Genomic DNA, 24,921 nt, shown 5'->3' on the forward strand with positions numbered 1-24,921 from the left:
CATCTGATTCACTCATGTCCTTAGGGAAGGAAGTTTGATGTCCTTACTTGGTTTAGCCCACACGTGACTCCAGGTCCACAGTTTACCATCTCTCTGAAATGTGAGAAAGTGAGAACTGCAGATGCTGGACATCAAAGTCAAAAAGCACAGCCTGTCAGACAGCATCCGAAGAGGAGGAGAGTCGACGTTTCAGGCATAGGGTCTTGATCAGGAGTGTGGGAGGCAGTGGAAAAAGGGGCTGAGAGATAAATAGGAGGTGGGGGTGGGGCTGGGGGGGTGGAAGGTAGCTGGGAACATGATAGGTAGATGTGGGTAGGGGTGATGATGATAGCTCAGAGCAGAGCATGCAGTGGATAGGTGGGAAGGAAGATGGACAGGTAGGACAGGTCAAGAGGGTGGTGCTGAGTTGAGGGATTGGATCTGGGCTGAGGTGGGGAGGGGGGAGAGGAGACGCATAAACAGGTGAAATCGACATTGATGCTATGTGATTGGAGGGTCCCAAGGTGGAAGGTGAGGCGTTCTTCCTCCAGGCGTCGGGTGGCTAGGATTTGCCAGTGGAGGAGGCCCAGAACTTATCCTCTGAAATGGCTTAGCAAGCCTTTCAGTTATATCAAACTGCTATAAAGTCTCAGCAGGAATGAAACCCAACAGATCACCTAACATTGAGCACTGGAAATGACAATGGACCAACATCCAATAGATTGTGGCAGATTAAGAAGCAGCTCCTCAACACCTTTTCTTAACGAATTTATGATGAGCAATAACAAATTGGGATAGAGACATAAGCCTCAAAATGCAGTGGGATGGGAATTCTGCTCACTCTCCAAGGTCTCTCAAAGACTGATCCAGAATCTGTATTGGGTTGGTACCACTGGTGCATCCACTGCATGAGCTGAGTGGGAATGAATGAATGCCCAGCCAGCAAAGTCCATAAATGAAAAGCAGGTTTGGTTCACTTTCAAACCAGACAGTGGACTTAACAATGGAGCCAGGAGGATATTTCTGATTAAATATCTCAAAGGAACAATGGTGAGTAAAGTTGCATGGACTGGAGTTATTTTGAACCCCACCTGGTCCTCACCTTCCACCCTACCAACCTTCGCATAAACCGCATCTTCCGCCGACATTTCCGCCACCTCCAAACGGACCCCACCACCAGGGATATATTTCCCTCCCCACCCCTTTCCACTTTCTGCAAAGACCGTTTCCTCCGTGACTACCTGGTCAGGTCCATGCCCCCCAACAACCCACCCTCCCTTCCAGGCACCTTCCCCTGCCACCGCAGGAATTGCAAAACCTGCACCCACACCTCCTCCCTCACCTCCATCCAAGGCCCTAATGGAGCCTTCCACATCCATCAAAGTTTTACCTGCACATCCACCAATGTCATTTATCGTATCCATTGCTCGCGATGTGGTCTCCTCTACATTGGGGAGACTGGACGCCTCCCAGCAGAGCGCTTTAGGGAACATCTCCAGGACACCGGCACCAATCAACCCCACCGTCCTGTGGCCCAACATTTCAACTCCCCCTCCCACTCAGCTGAGGACATGGAGGTCCTGGGCCACCTTCACCGGCGCTCCCTCATCACCTGATGCCTGGAGGAAGAATGCCTCATCTTCCGCCTCGGAACACTTCAACCCCAAGGCATCAATGTGGACTTGACCAGTTTCCTCATTTCTCCTCCCCACACCTTACCCCAGTTCCAACCTTCCAGCTCAGCACCATCCCCATGACCTGTCCTATCTGCCTATTTTCCTTCCCACCTATCCACTCCACCCTCCTCTCTGACCTATCACCTTCATCCCCACCCCCATTCACCTATTATACTCTATGCCACTTTCTCCCCACCCCCACTCATTTATCTCTCCACCCTGCAGGCTTCTTGCCTCTATTCCTGATGAAGGGCTTTTGCCCAAAACGTCGATTTTCCTGCTCCTTGGATGCTGCCTGACCTGCTGTGCTTTTCCAGTATCACTCTAATCCAGACCTGGAGGTACTTTCAGTACAAGAATAAATGGGGACTCCACTCCGACAAGTGGCAATTAATCCAAGAGGAATTTGGAAAGGAGTCAATTATCATTGATGTATCAACATTCTGTTTCAACAACTCCTCTGAGGAACAACAAATTGGATGTAACAAGGCCAGAACATTCATTCCCACTGACTCAGCTCATGCAGTGAGTGCACCAGTGGTGCCTACCCACTACATACCTTGTATTAATCTGTGGGAGAGTGAGCAGAATTCCCATCCCACTGCATTTTGAGGCTCATGTCTCTATTCTAGTCTGTTATTTGCAGATAGAAATCATGACCATAACTCGTTTATGCTTTTCTTTTGCTATTTGCAATGAAACTATAATCAAGTATATTACCACATTTCAGATTTGGGTTCGTTAACATACAGAGAAAATCGCTCCCCTCATCCATGATTAAAAGGTGAAATCAAGATTGTCAAGAGAAGTGTTTTTGAAAATGAATGAGTGCAATGGTCTGTAACTGAAAATTGGTCTATTATTACATAGTTACCTAACAGGAGTATTGACCAAACATTATGAATCATAACTATGGTAACGACATTCATAAATAGTGTTTTTATTTATGTAATGAAACATTCCGAGATGCTTCACATGCATCTTTGCACTATAAAACAAAACAACAATGACAGCAGAGCATTACTCTTGGATGCCACAATGGTTAGTGCTAGGACCAGAGAATTCAAAATCAATAGAACTGATTTAAATTTGGGGACATTGTCATACTTCTAAATATACTAATGTCACAAAACTGGGTGTATTTGAGGCCCTCTCAAGGCACATGGTAGTGTCCCTACCTCTGGACTGAGATACTCGAGGTTAAGTCGCACCTTCTCCAGAAGTGTATAATAATATCTCTGAACATGTTGATTAGAAAAGTATCAGGTAATGTTTAACAGTGAGCAACAGGAGATGAGGTTGATTATGCTAATTAAGCAGCTGGGCATCATGGTCGAGTAGTTAAGGTGACGGATTTGAAATCCATTTGGGTCCCTCCATGTCAGTGTGAATCTTGCTGACTGCGGTTGTATATATGTGGAGCTTTTGTGATGTAGTGGTAGTGTCCCTCCCTACCTCTGACCAAGAACGTCTAAGTTCAAATCCCACTTGTCATAACATGTCTGAACAGGTTGATTAAAATACCTACCACAGTTTGATGCCAAGTTCATTGATGCATGTTTTGAGTACAATATGTCGGGTTCTTGTAGCACAGTGGTAGTGTTCTTACTTCTGAGCCAGGAGGCCTGGGTTCAATTTGCACTGGCTCAGGAGATGTGACATATCATGTTTGCACTGATTGATTTTAAAATATCTACATGTAAAGTAGTTGTGGAACATGGGATGTACGTTATGAGGACAATGCAGCAAGATTTCAGGAAGACTTGGATGGCTAAGTCATTGAGCTGGAACATAGCAAATAGAATATAATGTCAAGTTATTCAGATTGGGAGAGAAAATAGACACTTCTTACATGATGAGAGGCTGGGAAGTGCAGGTGATCTTGTTGGTGAATCTTTCAAAGTTAGCATGTGGGTGCAGCAAGCAATCAGAAAGATAGATAGTATGTTGGCCTTCATTAGAATGGCAATGAAGAATAGAACTTGCTTGCGGTGTATAGAGCCTTGGTGAAATCTTGCTTAAGTCTTGAGTATAGTTTTGATCATTTTATCTAAGAAAGGATTTACATAGCGTCATAGAGATGTACAGCATGAAAACATACCCTTTGGCCCAACCCGTCCATGCTGACCAAATATCCCAATCCAATCTAGTCCCACCTGCCAGTACCCAGCCCATATCCCTCCAAACCCTTCCTATTCATATATCCATCCAATTGCCTCTCAAATGTTTCAATTGTACCAGCCTCCACCACTTCCTCTGGCAGCTCATTCTATACACGTACCACCCTCTGTGTGAAAAAGTTAATGGAAATGAGATGCTTTGTTGAGAGAGAAAGAGTGAGAACACTGACCACAGTGAGAAGTGAGCTGCAGAAACAGTTGGGAAATATCAGCAGGTCTGTGGACAGAAAACAGAATTAACATTCGGGTCCAGTGACTCTCCTTCAGATTTTGCGGAGTGAAAATCAACGAGCACTTAGTGAAAATGGGAACACACATGAACGATGAAGGTGTCCTGTGTTGTTTGACTTAGGAAGGCGGAGGGTGGGCAAGTGCACAGGGAGCAGAGGAGGTACCTGCCTTTAGCAGCCAGCCGGTAACAGCGAGCTGGCCTCTGATAGGCTGGTGCTGCCGGGGAGGCAGTTCCCCGAGCAGCGGCGGAGAAGTGACTGGAGCCGGCTGCTTCCAATCCTTCCCCGGACAGCGCCGGAGGAACCCAGCGTGGCGAGCTCTGCAATAACCCCCCCCCCTGCTCTCCCCGGCTGAGCTCTCAGCAACTCTCAGCACAATGAACGGTGAGTGCACGGCTCCCTCTTTAATCCAGTTTCTCTCCCCCCCCCGGTTAACAAAAGACAATGTCTTGGGAACACTTTCTCCAATGTGTAGCAGCTTCGCTGCAAGTGGGAGATTTAAGTTGCTCCTAAGTTTAGCGGCGAAACTCTGACTGAGGAACGGCTGCAAAGCTGTGATAGGTGGAAGGCGTTAAGAGGTGTGAAATATATGCACAGATATTCAGGGAGGGAATCAGACCCGTTTGCAGGGGTTGTAAGTTGCACGCACATTTACCCCTGCTGAATGTGTGCATTTTACCCAAAAAAAAAATCGTTGCTGTGATGGAGACAAGGAAATGCAAAGATTGGATGCAGCAGGTAATGCATGGTTTATTTCTAATGTGGTTGTCAAATGTATATGAGGTGAAGTTTGGCTAAATGCCTCGGTGATGTAAGCGGCTTGTGTACGTGATATGATTTAAAGGACTCTCAACTTCTTCATTGCCATTTCGGGAAGGGGAGGGGTTGACTGCACTGCACCAGTAACACCGCTGGCTTGAAAGGAAAAAAAAAGCTTGAGTTTGTCTTTTTTTTTCCATATCAATCGTTCCTGAAGATTGTTCTGTTGTTGCAGCAATTGTTATTGCTTTGGGCTGATCCTCCTCCAGTTTTGTAAATATATAAACCAGAGGTTACATCAGGTAACAGCAGTAATTTACTACTCTTCTCTCTCTCCCCCCCCCCCCCCCCTTTGGGAATTAAACTAAACTAAGGAAATTAAGCTGTCTCTTTGATAGTAAAATAAAGTTGGGACTGTGACCATTTCCTCGTCTCCTTACCGGTTTTGATGTGCCTGAAATGTTGATTTATTGGGAGGGGCTGCAGGTTTGGAGTGACGTGAGTTTGGCGGCTGTCAAATCCGACAGCGAAGTCAGCCGACCGTGTGGAATCATTTTTCAGGAGGAAAAGAAATCTAGGGCAAGATTTATTTTCAAAATAGAAATTTAGTTAATTCATGGAATGTGGGTTGTCTTTGGCAAGTTTATTACCCATTTCCCCCAGAATGGGGTGCTCTACTTTAGAAAGTAGCCAAGGATGGAATATTATAGGGAGGTCTCTCAGTGATGTGGGCTAATGGTAGGAACAGGCAAGAAGTCCTTTCTGATGCGAGGAGCAACTCGTTGCATGTTTTGGTTATGATTTGGAGATGCCGGTGTTGGACTGGGGTGGACAAAGTTTAAAAACCACACAATACCAGGTTATAGTCCAACAGGTTTAATTGAAAGCACTAGCTTTTGGAGAGCAGTAGCCAGTGCTTCCAATTAAACCTGTTGGACCATAACCTGGTGTTGTGAGTTTTAACTTTGTACATTTTTAATCATCCTTTTAAGACACGCAGGGAGGGACGTGAACAGAAATCTTCTGGCTGAGAGGTAGGGACACTACCACTTCACCACAAGACCATACCTAAACTACAGTATGGGGAGGTGACTGTCTAATGGTATTATTGTGGGACTGCTAATGCAGAGACCCAGAGAATGTTCTGTAGATGTGGGTTGGAATCCCGCCATGGCAGATGGTGGAATTTGAAATCAGTAAAAATGTGGAATTAAGCATCTAATGATGATCATGAATCAATTGTCAGAAAAGCCCATCTGATTCACTAATGTTCTTTAGGGAAGGAAATCTGCCATCTTTACCTGGTCTGGCTTACATGTAACTCCAAACCTGCAGCAATACGTTTGACTGTTAACTGCCCTCTGGGCAACTAGGGATGGGCAATAAATGCTGTCCTAGCCAATGACACCCTCATCTGTGAATGAGTATTGAAAAACATTACTGTGGTGCCATTTGAACTCATGTCCCCACAGCATCGCTTCATCTTTATGAATGGTGAGGTGGGTTTCTCACTGTCAGCAGTGAGCTGCTAATTCAGTCAACTTATTGCTTGTTAGACACCTTGTTGATGGTCCAATTCACCTCATTATTAATCATTGTTCTATCCTACCAAAATTGCCAAGCAAGGCACATATTAAGCAATCTCAACATGGAAATCAGAACAGATACCTGGTGAGCTCAGCTAGCCGCTTCCTCTGATCATCCTCCATGTTGGACACTTGGCACCAATATCTTGGCAAGAACCATCTGCATCAGCTATGTCCATAGACATTTGCATCTGCTATCAGCTGGTCTCTAAGAATCCTCATGGCTCATCATCAGTTCACTTTTACACTTCAATCATCAGTTATTGTTGTAATGCTCCAGCAATGACACTGACTGCACAGGGACGTGCACCCAGCTTATGGACTGGACCAGGCAGCATTTTCAGATATAGTGCTGTTTATGTGCTCACTCTCGCTGAGTTTGCACTTCCCTGCTTTGCATTGTCTAGCCTTGCCTTTCTGAATCCACAACTCTGACTTAGCCAAAACCAAAAGCTGCAAGGTTCAATATTAAACGTTCAGCAGATCAGTGTGGGTCTGGAGTCTTCCTGAATAACAGCATAGACTCCCTTCTGTACATAACATTAGTGAACCAGATGGGTTTTGACAATCCAATAATTTTATGGTTACCAATATTGATATTGACTTTTTAAAATTCTGAATTTTTAATGGTTGAATTGATGTTCCTAGTTATGGTGGGATTTAAACTCATGTCTCTTGGGTCATTAATGAAGGTTTACTCAGGAGCATAACCAGTCCTCCAAGTTCATATTGTAGTTTCTTCAGTGAAAATTGAAATTGTGGAACTTTCTCACGCAAGTCCACATTTGTCAAGGATTATTTAAGGTGTAAAATTGATTTCTTTTGACAAATAGGTAATGGCTGGGCGAATATATTTCAACTGCATTCTTGCCTTTGGTGTCACTTTGACTTGGCACATAATGTGTTCTACATATTGACAATCTCTGTTACTGTTGAAGTGTGAACATTCAGCTACTGAGGAACATCTTATTTTTTAATGTCAAGGAAATCAGTGAGATAGGAATATTCAGTAAAATTGGAGACAGACAATGGTATGTCTGGTTTGAGCAGTGTTTACTTTCAACTCATACTTGAGAGAGTTGAGGAATAGAAATTGTTTAGGTGGAAAATGCAAGAGGATTATGATGTCTTAAAATATTTGCTTTGGACACTAAAAGTTTTGACGTGTGGCTGAGATCATTGGTTACTTAGACCTTATAGTTTTCATGGCCAACTGACACTGAAATATCTGCCATGGATTTCATTTGCTTTCCTCTCCTCTACCCCCTCCAACCAGCCCTTCATCGGGATGCTACCTGGCCTGCTGTGCTTTTCCAGTGCCACACGTTTTGACTCTGATCTCCAGCATCTGCAGTCCTCACTTTCTCCACATAAGTCTTCCCCCAACCTTCTTCATCAAATCTCATCAGTTCAATTTTCTACCCTACTCTCACTTGTGCACTTATCTAGCTTCCCTTTAAAGGCTTGTGTTCCAATTGCCTGAACTGCTCTGGGTAGTAGCACATTTCAAATTCTAACCACTGTCTAGGTGAAGAAGTTTCATCTGAATTTCTTACTGAATTTGAGTGTTTCCTCTTATAAGAGAATCTCAAAAATCCAGAATTTTTGAGACCACTACCCATGCAAGTAGAAGGTCGTTAATGACTAAATCTGTTTGAATAGTTCCTTTGTACTTGATATCATATTGCTCATTGCACATTACATTGATACTTCTCTACATATATTACCAACGTTATAACGATCCGTAGTCAAGTTATCTTCTATATTGCTTTCCAGTTTTGGGGCTTTCTGTTTTAAAACTGCCATATGTGACATGATTGCTTTCATGGTTTTAAATCTTCTTTTCTCATTCTTTTTTTGTGTATACTGATTTATATAACAACTTATAGCCAGCCGACTACTTCATCTAACCCTATCAGTCCCCTTATTTCTATCTCCTTTTGAATGTTTATTTACATCACCCAAAATGCTTTTGTGCTCTGTCTCCACTACTTTGTGTTAGCAAATTCCAATATTTTCACATTGAGTAAACCTGTATGCCCAGTTGAATCTATAAACAGCTTTCTGATACTTATGATCCCTAGTATGCTCTCTCCCTACAAGTGGAAACATTTTCTGTACATCTACTCTATTTATGACTTATAAGAGCCCCTATTTTGTCACCTCACAGCTGCCTGTTTTCTCGAAGACTATCATGAAAAGCATACCATTTACATTATGGTATTGTTCCTGTGTATCATTTTTGTATCTTTTGTATTCACTATCTCTATATCCTTGTAAAGTAAGATGGGAGTGCTGGATAGAATATCAAGTGCTGTCTAACAAAGGTTTCGTACAATTTTAACATCACTTCTTTGGTTCCTATCTAGAGGGTTAGAATGTAACAAAGGCAGTGCTGGTTTCCTTTCTAATTTATTGCCTTATTAATCTGCACTGTTACTTTTGTGTATTGATATTCCAGATTCATTTCTCAAACACCCCATCCAGGCTGTCATTTTCCACACAGCATGTGGCCTCCTTACATTTATAACAGAAATAAACTACTCTCAGTTATCTATGTGGAAATTAATTTACCAATAACGTAGCTGTTCTCCAAGCTTATTTATAACTTTATACATTCTATTACAACCATATTTTCTCTTAAATATATGCCCCAATTTGAAGTCATTGACAAATTTTCGGTCTTGATCCCAAAGACCAAATCATTAAATTTGAACAATGGTGATCCCAGTACCAATTCCCATTTATACAGAAGCTATTTTTAGTCTCTTGGCCTTTTATTTTGTGTTGAAGCAAGCTTGCCATCAATTCTGCTATGTGCCTCTGACTACAAGTGCACTGGCCATTATAAGATGGTGCATAGTAGACTCATAACTAATGCTTTTTGAACACATTTGAAGTTTCAATCTCTCCCCCGTCAACTTGTTCTGTTTTTACTTTGAATAATTCAATAAGGTTGGCCGAGAATGATCATCCCCTTCAAATCCACATTGTTTACTTCATTTTGGATTTTCTATTTTCTGTTATGTGTTTGACATTCCTACCGTTGGCACTAATCGTTTGATGATTTCCTGAAAGTTTTCCTATTTTTAAATATTGGAACCTCCATTAGCTGAACAGCTTTACAAATGAATTACTTAATTTGTCTTATTCCTGGCATCTAAACCAGCATTTATAGCATGTCCCAAGTTGCCCTTGAGAAGGTGATGGTGAACAACTTTCTTGAACCCCTGCAATCAACATAGATCCACAATGCCATTAGGGAGGGATTTCCAGGATTTTGACCTAATGACCGTGAACAGTGATGATATATTTCCAAGCCAGGGTGGTGGATGGCTTGGAGGGAAACTTTTACGTGGTGGTGTTCCCATGTATCTGCTGCCCTTGTCCTTCTAGTAATGGTCATGCATTTGGAAGGTGTTGTCTAAGGAGCTTCAGTGAATTTCTGTAGTGCATCTTATGGATGGTATACACTGCTGCTACCGAGGGTCAGTGGTGGAGGATTGGATGTTTATGGATTGTTGCCAATCAAGTCATGTGTTGGTGTCCTCGATGGTGGTAAGGTTCTTGTGTTGTTAGAACTGCACTTATCCAGGCAAGTAGTCCTTCATACTTCTGACTGTGTTTTGGAGATGGTGGACAGGCTTTGGGGAGTCAGGAGGTGAGTTAATTGCTGTAAGAGTCCTAAGACTCTGACCTGCTCTTGTAGCCACTGTGCGTATAGTTGTTCATTTTCAGTTTCTGGTCATTAACAACCCCTGAGAAGTTGGGGGGTTGATTCAATTATGGCATTGCCATCACTGAAGACAAGGGGAGGGTGGTAGTTAGGTTGTCTGTTATTGAGATGGTCATTGCCTGGCATTTGTGTGGCGTGAATGTTACTTCTCACTTGTCAGCTTAAGTCTGGATATTATCGAGATGTTGCACTTAAGCATGAACTGCTTCAGTATCTGAGGAATCATGAATGGTGCTGAACATTGCACAATCATCACTGAACAACCCTATTTCAAACCTAATGGAGGGAAGGTCATTGATGAAACAGCTAAAGATAGTTGGTCCTCCGGCACTATCCTGAGGAACTCCTGCAGAGATGTCCTGGAGATGAGAGAGAGTCATAGAGACGTACAGCACGGAAACAGGCCTTCTGTCCAATCCGTCCGTGCTGACCAGATATCTCAACCCAATCTAGTCCCAACTGCCAGCACCAGCCCATAGCCCTCCAAACCCTTCCTATTCATATACCCATCCAAATGCCTTTTAAATGCTGTAATTATACCAGCCTCCACCACTTCCTCTGGCAGCTCATTCCATACACGCATCACCCTCTGCGTGGATAAAAAAGCTGCCCCTTAGGTCCTTTTTATATTTTTCCCCTCTCACCCGAAACCTATGCCCTCTAGTTTTGGACTCGTCCACCCCAGGGAAAAGAATTTGTCTATTTATCCTATCCGTGTTCCTCATGATTTTTTAAACCTCTATAAGGTCACTCCTCAGCCTCCGATGCTCCAGGGAAAACAGCCCTAGCCTATTCAGCCTCTCCCTATAGCTCAAATCCTCCAACCCTGGCAACATCCTTGTAAATCTTTTCTGAACCCTTTCAAGTTTCACAACATCTTTCCAATAGGAAGGAGACCAGAATTGCGCACAATATTCCAAAAGTGGTCTAACCAATGTCCCATACAGCCACAACATGACATCCCAACTCTTGTACTCAATACTCTGACCAATAAAGGCGAACATACCAAACGCCATCTTCACTATCCTATCTACCTGCGACTCTACTTTCAAGGAGCTGCACTCCAAGGTCTCTTTGTTCAGCAATAGTCCCTCGGACATTACCATTAAATGCATAAGTCCTGCTAAAATTTGCTTTCCCAAAATACAACATTTATGTAAATTAAACTCCATCTGATCAAGATCTTATGACTGACCTCGAATAACCATAACTGGCTTCCTATCTCTCAAGTCTCCAATCAGCAGTGAGTTTTCCCCATGATACCCACTGATTCCAGTTTTGTTTCTTGATGCCACACTTGATCAAAGGGTCAGTCACTTTCTCCTCACCTCTGGAATTCTGCTCTTTTGTCCCTGTTTGAACCAAGGCTGTAATGACGTCAGGAGCTGAGTGGCGGAACCCAAGCTGGGCGCCACTGAGCAGGTGCTGCTGGATGGCATTGTTGATTATATTCTATTACTTTACTGATGATCGACAATAGACTGGGGCAGTAATTGGCTGGTTTGGATTTGTCCTGCTTTTTGTGTAAGGACATACCTGGGAAAATTTCCATTCTGTTGGGCAAATGCCACTGCTGTAACTGTACTGGAAGAGCTGGATTAGGGGAGCAGCACATTCTGGAGCACAAGTCTTCAGCACTATTGCTGGAATGTTGTCAGAGCCCATAGTCTTTGCAGTATCCAGTGTCTCCAACCATTTCTTGACATCACATACAGTGAGTGAATTGGCTGAAAACTGGTAACTGATTTGGGGACATCTGGAGGAGGCCAGAATTCTTCAGCCTTGTCTTTACTCTGAAGTGTTGGGCTGTTCCATTATCGAGGATGGGTATATTTGTGGAACCACCTCCTCCAGTGACTGTTTCCAGATTCCAATTATTGAAATAAACTCACAGAAAAATTCCTTTACGTTTATTAAATCAAGAATTAAAGTGCAGGGGATTGCTTTAGTACTCCACACAGAAATAATCAGGAAATTAAAGATGACAACAGGTGATGAGATTAAAGAATCATAGAATCCTGACAGTGTGGGAATCAGGCCATTTGGCCCATCAAGTCCACATCGACCCATTGAAGAGCATCCCACCCAGACTCAGTAGCCTTCCCTATCCCTGTAGCCCTGCATTTCCCACGGCTAAGCCATGTAGCCTGTACCTCCCTGGACACTGTGCAGTTTAGCATGGCCAATCCACCTTCTCTGTCTGTCTCTCTCAACATTGGCAAAACTAAAGAACTGATCATTGACTTCAGAAAGAAAGGAGGAGAACATGTCCAATCTACAACAATGGAGTGGAGGGTGAGAGGCTGGAGAGCGTCCTGTTCCTCAGAGTGACGATAACCAACAACATATCCTGGCCTTCCCACATAGATGAAACAGTCAAGAAGCTACAACAACCTCTCTGAAATTTCCTGAGCTGCCCAAGGAAGCAAACTTTTACAGATACCCATTTGAAATCCAGGTGCATAGCAGCTGCGGTGTCCAGGACTGTACAAAACTACAGAAGGTTGTGTGCACAGCCCAGACCATCAGGGAAGCCACCCTTCCATCCATGGACTCCATTTACACGGCTTGAGCTGTAGAAAGGCTGCCAACATCATCAAAGACTGATCACACCCAGTAATGTTCTCCGACTACCTGCTCGATCAGGCTGAAGATACAGAAGTCTAGATTAGAGTGATGCTGGAAAAGCACAGCAGGTCAGGCAGCATCCAAGGAGCTTCATTCCTGATGAAGGGCTTTTGCCTGAAACATGGATTTTTTTTTTTTTTTATATTTTTTTTCTGCTCCTCAGATGCTGCCTGACCTGCTGTGCTTTTCCAGCACCACTCTGCTCTCCAGCATCTGCAGTCCTCACTTTTGCCGAGAAGATATCGAAGCTTGAACACAAGCACCAGCCATTCTTCCCTCTCATTAGACTGATGTATGGACTCTCTAACTTCTAATAATGCTGATCTTGCTAATGTTGATCTTGCCTGGCGCACACACTGTGCGATGTAACCTGTATGCTTCTAAGTTTTTTTTTTCCACCCTATGCTCTGTACGTTCGTGCTTACTATGATCTGCCTGTACTGCTCGTAAACAGAGCTTTTCGCTGTACTTAAGTACATGTAACAATAAATCAATCAAATTGAATCAAACCAAATCAGAGCATCCAGAGGAAACCCACACAGACACTGGGAGAATGTGCAAATGTCACAGAGTCGCTCGAGACTGGAACTGAACCCAGGTTCTGTGAGGCAGCAGTGCTAGCCACCGAGTCACCTCCAGCCACTGTGCCACACCTGGATAGGTTATAAATTACACGTTTAGATAAATCGATTAGTTTAGGTGAATGGCAATGTCCTGAGGTTTTCAGTCTACAATAATAGTTTCCTCAATGAGCTGGGCCCATTAGTTTCCCGTCTCGTCGACAAAGCGTAGGCTCCTTTCCAGCTGGTGACTTGGAGACAGAGATCGACGTTCTGGGATGGACTGCCAACTCTACCTGAAGTCCTGCTCTCCCTCTGACGATCAAACAGCAACTGATTGAGAATCCCTGAATTGTATATTGAAACAATTCAGCAAGCTCAGGTCTGTCATATGACATTGCCAGGTATTTCAGCCTGTCACTCTGTGCTAAGTGGGGGGTCATTAAGCTACAGACCTTTACCCATCTCTCTGTCCCACCCAACTAATCGTCTTAGCACCCATTTTAGCATGATGGATGTTGATGTTATGAAGAAGGGTCACTGGGCCTGAAACGTTAACTCTGCTTTCTCTCTACAGATGCTGCCAGATCTGAGCTTTTCCAGCAATTTCTCTTATTGTTCGTGAGTGTTGATGTTCTCCTGTGCCCAGAATTGACTGGAGGTTGACACCTCATCTCCAAGTTCTATGTCTTGCTTTAGCTGGAATGCAATGGGTTCAGAAGTTTCTGGAAAGGTGATCATGTGATCAGCTTCAGCCATTTTATGAGTTTGGCACGGGTTAACATTTTTAAAGGAAACAGGAATTAAACATAGAAATGGAGAAGAAGGTACAGTATTCTTTGGGAGTTCTCTTCAACCCTGTTGGCCACGACACATCAAAGAAATAACTTTTATATTTACTTAGCGCCTAATTGTGCGGCAACTTTAAATTGTGGTCGATGGTGTCAAGCAGGTAAAGCAGCAAGGTTCTACAGATAGAAAATTAATGAGTGTTATGTAATAACATCTCTGAACAGGTTGAGAAAATATCTACAATTATTGACGGTAACAGTTGGAGAATGAGTGTTGTCCTAGACTACAGACAAAACTCTTGAACATGGGCACTGCCACATCCCCCTGAGTAGATAGCTGAAAGCTTGGAGGAAGGCCGCACCTGAGTGATAGTAGCTTTCCCTCCCCCAACAAAAACATTGAGGCGGAACATGGAACATTATAGCGCAGAACTGGCCTTTTGGCCCTCGATGTTGCACCGACCTGTGAACTATTCTCAGCTTGTCCCCCTACACTATCCCATCATCATCCATATGCTTATCCAAGGATTGTTTAAATCTCCCTAGTGTGACTGAGTTAACTACATTGGCAGGTAGGGCATTTCACGCCCTTACCACTCTCTGCATAAAGAACCTGCCTCTGACATCAGTCTGAAATCTATCAGCCCTCAATTTGTAGTTCTGCTCTCTCGTACAAACTGACATCATCATCCTAGGAAAAAGACTTTCACTGTCTACCCTATCTAATCCTCTGATCATCTTGTATGTCTCTATCAAATGCCGTCTTAGCCACCGCCTTTCCAATGAGAACAGACCCAAGTCTCTCAGCCTTTCCTCATAAGACCTTCCCTCCAGACCAGGCAACATCCTGGTAAATCTCCTCTGCACCTTTTCCAATGCTTCCACATCCTTCCAGAAATATAGTGACCAGAACTGTACACAATATTCCAAGTGCGGCCGCGCTAGCATTTTCTATAGTTACAGCATGATATTGCGGCTCCGGAACTCAATCCCTCTACCAATGAAACCTAATACACCGTATGCCTTCTGAACACCACTATCAAACTGGGTGGCAACTTTCAGAGATCTATGTACATGGACTCCAAGATCCCTCTGCACATCCACACTACCAAGACTCTTTCCATTGAGCCAGTACTCTGCCTTCCTGTTATTCTTCCCAAAGTGCATCATCTCTCAGCCACCTCTCAGCCCAATTCTGCAGTTTATCCAAGTCCCCCTGCAACCTGTAACATTCTTCCAAACTGTCCACTACTCCACCGACTTTAGTGTCATCTGCAAATTTACTAATCCATCCACCTATGCCTGCGTCTAAGTCACTTATAAAAATAACAAACAGCAGTGGTCCCAAAACAGATCCATGTGGCACACCACTAGTAACAGGACTCCAGGCTGAATATTTTATATCAACCTCCACTCGCTGCCTTCTTTCAGAAAGCCAGTTTCTAATCCAAACTGCTAAATCACCCTCAATTCCATGTCTCGATTGCATTTTCTCCATCAGCCTACCATGTGGAACCTTATCAAAGTCCATGTACACCACATCAACTGCCCTACCCTCATCTACATGCTTGGTCACCTTCTCAAAAAACTCAATGAGGCTTGTGAGACATAACCTGCCCTTGATGAAACCATGTTGACTATCTGAAATCAAATTGTTGCTTGCTAGATGATTATAAATCTTATCTCTTATCTTATAAATCTTTCCAAAACCTTGTCTACAACAGAACATTGTGCAAAGCAACAAGTTTTATTATGTAATGACTCCAGTAGATGCTCAAATTCATCATCATCATTTGATTCAGAGAATAGAAGAATGCCAAGAGGTGAGGTAGATATCTACTTACAGGATGTAAATCCTATAAAAGCCAATCCTACACCAATTTCCTTTCTTTTGGTTTGGTTCATAGAATCCCTACATTGCGGAAACAGGCCATTCAGCCCATCAAATCCACACCAACCCCTAAAGAGCACCCAGACTCACTAACTTACCCTGTGCCTGTATCCCTGTATTTCCCATGGCTAATCCACCTAGCCTGCACATCTTTGGACTGTGGGAGGAAATGGGAGGACCAGGAAGAAACCCATGCAAACACCGGGAGAACATGCAAACTCCACACAGACAGTTGCCCGAGGCTGGACTTGAACCTGGGTCCATAGTGCTGTAAGGGAGCAGTGCTAATTATTGAGCCACCTGCTCTGAGGTCGTACCTTGAATGTTAATCCGTCAGATGCTGCTTTACTTTTCAGTGTGCACTTTTGGTATTTTCCAATATCTATATCATTACAATCAACCCTGTATTGCCACTTCTGATCAGAGCTGAGAGCAACATAACTACAGAAACTCAAAAATTATTACAGAACAGCAAGAGATAAATATATAATTTTAAACCATCATTAACTTGCTACAATGCGCAAGTTCAGTAGTAAGACTGAAATATATTCAGAACCAGTTCAGGAATGTTTGTGTGGGTGATAGAATTGTTTGACCACTAATACAGTAATAGACTGTGCATTTGGGTTTGAAACAACTTACTCATTTTCCAATAATGCAGAATAAAGTGCATTCTTTATTTTGCTCTTAAATGGCCCTTCAAATGTAAATTCCTTCGATAAGATCCATATCTAATTCCTCCTTGAAAACATGCAATGTTTGTCCTCAGCCACCTTCTATGGCAGAGAATTCCACAGGCTGCACACTGTCCGGCTCAAGAAGTTTCTCCTCGTCTGAGACCTAACTGGACACCTATATCCTTCAAGCAGTTCTGGACTCAGCCACCATCAGAAATATCCTTCCTGCATTTACCCTAATCAGAATTTTAGAGACCCCTCCACCATCACTCTTCCAACCACTAGTGACAGTAGTCCTAACTGATTCAGTCTTGCTTCATAAGTCATTCCTGCTATCCCAGGAATCAATCTGGTAAACCTTTGTCACACTCCTTCTATAGCCAGAACATCCGTCCACACATAAGGAGACCAAACTGCACAATCTTCCAGATGGTGTCTCACCAATGCCCTGTCAAAGATAAAGTTGCCACGGTCTTGCGCTTTCATTCAAGAGAGAGACAGTTCGTGGTGGTTTAACCAGAGAGTATCTATGCCTTTGAGATAGAGTCTGTTTTGGCAACTTCAGCTGATGCAAGAATTGAAGCCACACTGGCATCACGCTGCATTGCAAACTAGCTGTCCAGCCAACTGAGCTAATGAAAACTATACAATTGCAGCAAGACATCGCTGCTCCTGTACTCCAATCCTGTTGCTACGAAGGCCAGCACACCATTTACCTTCTTTACCACCCTGCTACACCATGCTTACTTTCAGCGACTGGTCTACAAGAACACACAGATCTCATTGCACCTCCCCTTTCCCTGTCTATCGCCATTCAATTTTTGTTCCCAAAGTGGAAAACCTCATATTTATCATTGTTCTAATCCAGCTGCTTTGCATTTGTCTGTACACTCAAGTTTTCCGAAATGTTCCCTACTTTTAATTCTTTGGGCTCTGATTCATTCCCAGTTTGTGTTCTTCCTTTGTCTGTCTATTTTTATGTATTGGGTTAGATAGGAGTCCTATACAGAGGAACCTCAAGTATCTGAATGAGATGGGCGGGCATTATTTCATTCGGGTAATTGATTATTCGGTTAATTGATTCAAAGCCTCTCCTGCAGCTTGGAGTTTTCCATTAAGTCTGTTCCCCGTTCAGGAGACCAGGTAGCAGCACACAGTGCATGAAACCCCCCCCCCCTCGGTCCAACACCCCGGCCCTCCAAAATGGCCACCCTCCCACCCGCCTCCAACCCTGTCCAACACTACCCCTATCCCTGTGTGCCCTTCCATCCACCTCCATCCCCACACCCTCTCCGGGGCAGTCGGACTAGACACTAACAGCAAAACTGCTGCAGTTGCTGCCTTTTGTGGGGGGGGGGGGGGGGGTCTCCAAATAGCGCATGTGCACGCACACACTCCTACACACACACCCTCACTCACGCAGATCCTCACAGACACTCATAAACCCCCCACCACCACCCCCCCGACATGCAAACATACACTTATAACTTTGTGGGGTCAATTTGTACTTGTAGAATTACATTTCACTTTACTCAAAAACTGCACGAATCCATGTAAGATTCTGTAAATCCATTTGTTAGATTAGAATCAGTATGGTTAAAAACAATGACTGCAGATGCTGGAAACCAGATTCTGGATCAGTGGTGCTGGAAGAGCACAGCAGTTCAGGCAGCATCCAAGGAGCTTCGAAATCGACATTTCGGGCAAAAGTCCTTCATCAGGAATAAAGGCAGTGAGCCTGAAGCATGGAGAGATAAGCTAGAGGAGGATGGGGGTGGGGAGAAAGTAGCATAGAGTACAATGGGTGAGTGGGGGAGGGGATGAAGGTGATAGGTCAGGGAGGAGAGGGTGGAGTGGATAGGTGGAAAAGGAGATAGGCAGGTCAGACAAGTCCGGACAAGTCATGGGGACAGTGCTGAGCTGACAGTTTGGAACTCGGGTGAGGTGGGGTAAGGGGAAATGAGGAAACTGTTGAAGTCCACATTGATGCCCTGGGGTTGAAGTGTTCCAAGGCGGAAGATGAGGCGTTCTTCCTCCAGACGTCTGGTGGGGAGAGAGCGGCGGTGAAGGAGGCCCAGGACCTCCATGTCCTCGGCAGAGTGGGAGGGGGAGTTGAAACCTTGGGCCACAGGACGGTGTGGTTGATTGGTGCGGGTGTCCCAGAGATGTTCCCTAAAGCGCTCGGCTAGGAGGCGCCCAGTCTCCCCAATTGTTAAAGTTCACTTAAGAATGTAACTTTTATAAAAGGTTTTGCGATTTACATATAAAAGAACTAAAACCAACATGGTCATTCTAAAAACATGAGAGACTTAACAAACAATCTAGGTCTTTTTCAATATTTAATTTCAGTTACGTCACTGTAAACTTTTGCTATAAATTCTGTCTTACAAGCTTATTCTCCACAAACACCTAATGAAGGAGCTGCGCTCCGAAAGCTAGTGCTTACAAATAAATCTGTTGGGCTATAGCCAGGTGTTGTGATTTTTAACTTTCTACCATTTGGTGTGAGCATTAAATATCACCTAAATTGAAAAGTCCTTAATCTCAGCCTTGTCCATGTCAAAGCTAAACTAAACACGAGAGACAGACATATTCTCCTAGAGCGTGGCAATAGACCCTTTGGTCCAACCAGTGTATGCTGACCATAGTCTCAAGGTAAACTACTCCCACCTGCCTGTGTGTGGTCCATGTCTGCTTTCTACACTCAATCTTTTCAATTCTATACTTATTTTTGTCCTTTAGGGAAGGAAACCGCTGTCCTTACCTGGTCTGGCCTATATCTGACTTTAGACCCGCAGCAATGTGGTTCACTCTTAATTGTCCTCTGAGCGATTAGGAATGGGACTCAATGCTAGTCGAAGCAGTGATACCCACATCCTATGAAATAATAAAGAAAAGAGCAAAGTTCTGTGGATACTGGTGTTCTAAATAAGAGAAAGTCCTGTAGAGGCACAGTCGATCTGGCATTATTGGCAGAGAGAGAAATGGAGTTACATTTTGACTCAAGTATCACTTCTTCAGAACTGCTGCCACTCTTTTTCTTTGTTAAGGATTTTGGATTTCAAAACCTTAGAACACAGAACATGAGAGCACATACAGGCCCTTCAGCCCTCAATGTTGCGCCCATCTAACCTACACTATTCCATTTTCATCCATATGTCTATCCAATAACCATTTAAATGCCCTTAAAAGTGGCAAGTTTACTACTGTTGCAGGTAGCGTAGTCCACACCCCGACTACTCTGAGTAAAGAAACTACCTCTGACATCTGTCCTATATCTATCACCTCTCAATTTAAAGCTATGCCCCCTCGTGCTAGCCACCGCCATCTGAGGAAAAAGGCTCTCCTTGTCCACCCTGTCTAACCCTCTGATTATCTTATGTCTCAATTAAATTGCCTCTCAACCTTCTTCTTTCTAATGAAACCAGCCTCATGTACCTCGGCCTTTCCTCCTAAGACCTTCCCTCCATACCTGGTAGCATCCTAGTAAATTTCCTCTGAACCCTTTCCAAAGCTTCCATATCCTTCCTATAATGTGGTGACTAGAACTGTACGGAATACTCCAAATGTGGCTGCACCAGAGTTTTGTACAGCTATAGCATGATCTCATGGTTCTGAAACTCAATCCCTCATACTAATATATGCCTTCTTAACAACCCTATCAACCTGACTGGCAACTTTCAAGGATCTGTGTACCTGGACACCGAGATCTCTCTGCTCATCTACACTACCAAGAATCTTGCCATTAGCCCAGTAATCTTTATTCCTGTTGCTCCTTCCAAAGTGAATCACCTCACACTTTCCCACACTAAACTCCATTTGTCACCTCTCATCCCAGCTCTGCACCTTATCTATGTATCTCTGTAACCTGCAACATCCTTCAGTACTATCCACAACTCCACCGACCTTAGTGTCATCCGCAAATTTACTAAGCCATCCTTCTATGCCCTCATCCAGGTCATTTATAAAAATGACAAGTAACAGTGGTCCCAAAGCAGATCCTTGCGGTACACCACTTCTGGGCAGCACGGTGGCACAGTGGTTAGCACTGGTGCCTCGCAGCGCCAGAGACCTGGGTTCAATTCCCGCCTCAGGCGACTGACTGTGTGGAGTTTGCACGTTCTCCCCGTGTCTGCGTGGGTTTCCTCCGGGTGCTCCGGTTTCCTCCCACAGTCCAAAGATGTGCAGGTCAGGTGAATTGGCCATGCTAAATTGCCCGTAGTTTTAGGTAAGGGGCAAATGTAGGGGTATGGGTGGGTTGCGCTTCGGCGGGTCGGTGTGGACTTGTTGGGCCGAAGGGCCTGTTTCCACACTGTAAGTAATCTTAAAAAAAAAAAACCACTAGTAGCTGAACTCTAGGATGAATATTTCCCATCAACCTCCACCCTCTGTCTTCTTTCATCTAGCCAATTTCTGATCCATATCACCCTCAATCCCATGTCACCGTAATTTGTGCAATAGCTTATTGTGGGAAACCTTACCAAATAACTTAGTGAAATCCATATACACCACATCAACCGCTTTACCCTTATGCACCTGTTTGGTCACCATCTCAAAGAAGATTTTAAAGGATTGGTAGCAAAATGCTCTCGCCCATTAGCCTCATTGCTGCTGTGCATCAAGGTGAGCTTTAGATATGCTTTCTAGCATTTTTTTGTTTTCTACTGGGTTACTGGCTATTTGAGAATTGTGTGAAAAAGGACCTGGTAGGTGAGGCACTTAAGCCTTCCAGGTAAAAACAATGACTGCAGATGCTGGAAACCAGATTCTGGATCAGTGGTGCTGGAAGAGCACATCAGTTCAGGCAGCATCCAACGAGCAGCGAAATCGACGTTTCGGGCAAAAGCCCTTCATCAGAACTGCTGTGCTCTTCCAGCACCACTGATCCAGACTTTAAGCCTTCCAGGCAGTCCATGGAAGTTGATTTTGAAGGTGTTTTGTCTGGATGTTATTGAAGCCAGCTTTGAGAAAGTCACTAGCCTTTGTCCAATTAAATCTGGATGATGTAGGCTAATTATGTCATCTTTATATCTACACTTTGGCACTCGAGCTATGTCACAGATAATATAAGTTATCAACGATATGTTTGTAGTAAAAATATTTGTAAACAGTGCAGTGACCCGATTCAGAAGCAGTGTTTATGTTGTTTAGTTGCTCCTGAAAATCCAGCCTGGATTTAATTATGTATGTCCAGAGGGGTTTAATTAGCTGATATCTGCAATGTTACAAAGCTGCTGTTTTTGGCAGTCTAGTTAATGTATTCCTGAGACTGTACCACAGAGTGGTCATCCTCATTGAACTGCTAATAAATGCAGGGACTGAAAACTGAATAAGTTTGATTGGTCATGAGCAAATATGGGCCTAAAATCTATCTCAAAGTAACTCTTCGAGGGATACCACATACTTAAGGGTAGATTTTACCAAATTCTGCTTCTGGGGTGGGCTTCCAAACACAGCCAGCAGCAATCATAACACCAGGTATTTGTGTGGGATGCTTGGCACATTGTGTGCAGGTCCAAAAACACACCAGGAACTATATGCACATAGCAGACCTGAGTGTGCATGCCACAACTCACCCCTCTGCCCAGACCTGTGTTTGCTTCAGTGCAATCATATACTCATTTGTCTCTTGGAAAACTACAGTCTGTCCAACAAGAGGCTCAGAGTATAGGAGTGACATTGTAGTGATATTCTTCCCACCATTGGAGTCACCAATCCAGGAGGAATGCTGCTTGGATTGTGCTGGCAGGTGCTGTCCAGACTATGGTTAGCATTGGGTGCAAGTGAGGCCTGCAGATGCTAGAGACTAGAGTGGAGAGTGTAGTACTGGAAAAGCGCAGCAGGTCAGGCAGCATCCGAGGAGCAGGAAAATCGACGTTTAGGGCAAAAGCCCTTCATCAGGAATCATGTTAGCATTGCCTGCTTTCTTCTTCCTAGGAATATCATACAAAAGGAGAAACAAACAGCTAATGGAGAGGAGTATCGCATGGAAGATATCGAAAAGGATAAAAGCAGAGGTGTATAATTATGAGAGGCTTAGATAGGGTGGATAGTCAGAGGCTCTTTCCCAGTGAAAATGTGGAATACTAGGGGACATAGGTTTAAGATGAGAGAGAGAGAGTTTAAAGAAGATATGCAAGGCAAGAATAAAAGGTTGATTAAGGTAGGAATAGGGCCAGTCAAAGACAGAAGTGGGAAGTTGAGTGTGGACACTGTAGAGATTGGAGAGGTGCTAAATGAACATTTCTCGTCGATGTTCACTCAGGAAAAGGACAATATTGTGGAAGAGAAGAATGAGGTACAAGATATTAGACTAGAAAGGATCGAGGTTAGTTTTGCACAGGTGTTATCAATTCTAGAAGGAGTGAAAGTAGACAAGTCCCCTGGGCCAGGTGGGATTTATCCGAGGATTCTCTGGGAAGCTAGGGAGGAGATAGCAGAGCTGTTGGCTTTGATATTTGAGTCATCATTGTCTACAGGTTTAGTACCTGCAGACTGGAGAATTGCAAATGTTGTGGCATTGTTCAAGAAGAGCAGCAGAGATGACCCAGGTAATTATAGACCAGTGAGCCTTACTGCTGTTGCAGGAAAGGTTTTGGAAAGGATTATATGAGATAAGATGTATAATCATCTAGCAAGCAACAATTTGATTTCAGATAGTCAACGTGGTTTCGTCAAGGGCAGGTCGTGTCTCACAAACCTCATTGAGTTTTTTGAGAAGGTGACCAAGCATGTAGATGAGGGTAGGGCAGTTGATGTGGTATACATGGACTTCAGTAAAGCCTTTGATAAGGTTCCACATTGTAGGCTGATGGAGAAAATGCAGAGGAATGGAATTGAGGGTGATTTAGCAGTTTGGATTAGAAACTGTCTTTCTGGAAGAAGGCAGCAAGTGATGGTTGATGGAAAATATTCAGTCTGGAGTCCAGTTACTAGTGGTGTGCCACAAGGATTTGTTTTGGGACCACTGCTGTTTGTCACTTTTATAAATGACTTAGATGCAGTCATAGGTGGATGGATTAGTTAATTTGCAGATGACATTAAAGTCGATGGAGTAGTGGACAGTTTGGAAGAATGTTACAGGTTGCAGGGGGACTTGGATAAACTGCAGAATTGGGTTGGGAGGTGGCAAATGGAGTTCACTGCAGCTAAATGTAAGGTGATGCACTTTGGGAAGAATAACAGGAAGGCAGAGTACTGGGTCAATGGAAAGATTCTTGGTAGTGTGGATGTGCAGAGGGATCTTGGAGTCCATCTGCATAGATCCCTGAAAGTTGCCACCCAGGTGGATAGTGCTGTTAAGAAGGCATACGGTATGTTAAGCTTCATTGGTAGAGGGATTGAGTTCTGGAGCCGCAATATCATGCTGCAACTATACAAAACACTGGTGTGGCCACACTTGGAATATTGTGTACAGTTCTGGTCGCCCCATTACAGGAAGGATGTGGAAGCATTGGAAAAGGTGCAGAGGAGATTTACTAGGATGTTGCCTGGTCTGGAGGGAAGGTCTTATGAGGAAAGGCTGAGAGACTTGGGTCTGTTCTCATTGGAAAGAAGAAGGCTAAGGGGGGATTTGATAGAGACATACAAGATGATCAGAGGATTAGATAGGGTAGACAGTGAAATACTTTTTTCTAGGATGATGACATCAGCTTGTACGAGAGAGCATAACTTCAAATTGAGGGGTGATAGATTTAAGACCAATATCAGAGGAAAGTTCTTTACGCAGAGAGTGGTAAGGGCGTGGAATGCCCTACCTGCTAATGTTGTCAACTCAGCCACATTAGGGAGACTTAAACAATCCTTAGATAAGCACGTGGATGATTTGGGGATGGTGTAGGGGGACAAGCTGAGAATGGTTCACAGGTTGGCACAACATCGAGGGCCGAAGGGCCTGTTCTGCGCTGTGTTGTTCTCTGTTCTAAAAATTTTTTTAAAAGGATGGTAGGTGCCTGGAATGCACAGCCAGGAGGGGTGGTAGAAACAGATATGATAGCGACATTTCAGAGGCTTTTAGACAGACACATGAGCAGGCAGGGGATAGAGGAATGTGGGCTATGTGCAGCCAGGTGGCATCATGGTCAACACAGACATAGTGGGCCAAAGGGGCTGTTCCTATGCTGTGTTGTTCTACATTCTGTATTCTAAGGTCTGTGATATCCATGCAGTCAGTGTTGCCAGGAAAACAGGAACTGAAAACTACATCCAAGAAAAGACACCACCTCCCA

General features: G+C 43.9%; 1 protein-coding gene across 3 annotated transcripts in view; it reads left to right on the forward strand.

Moving 5' to 3' along the window:
• Nucleotides 1–4,376: 4,376 nt before the first annotated feature.
• Nucleotides 4,377–24,921, forward strand: part of lzts3a (leucine zipper, putative tumor suppressor family member 3a) — a 200,491-nt gene continuing 179,946 nt past the window's right edge. Inside the window, exon 1 of one of the 3 annotated variants that reach the window (XM_087991383.1) lies at nt 4,377–4,449. The gene's annotated coding sequence lies outside the window, so the exon portion shown is untranslated. Of the gene's footprint in view, nt 4,450–4,712; nt 4,804–24,921 lie in introns of those variants that run through there. The other 2 variants (XM_043702440.2, XM_087991389.1) reach the window with 2 other exon arrangements.

Source organism: Chiloscyllium plagiosum, unplaced genomic scaffold, assembly GCF_037043375.1.
Source record: "Chiloscyllium plagiosum isolate Xiang-an unplaced genomic scaffold, Cpla_swu_hap1 HiC_scaffold_1, whole genome shotgun sequence".
Lineage (NCBI taxonomy): Eukaryota > Metazoa > Chordata > Chondrichthyes > Orectolobiformes > Hemiscylliidae > Chiloscyllium > Chiloscyllium plagiosum.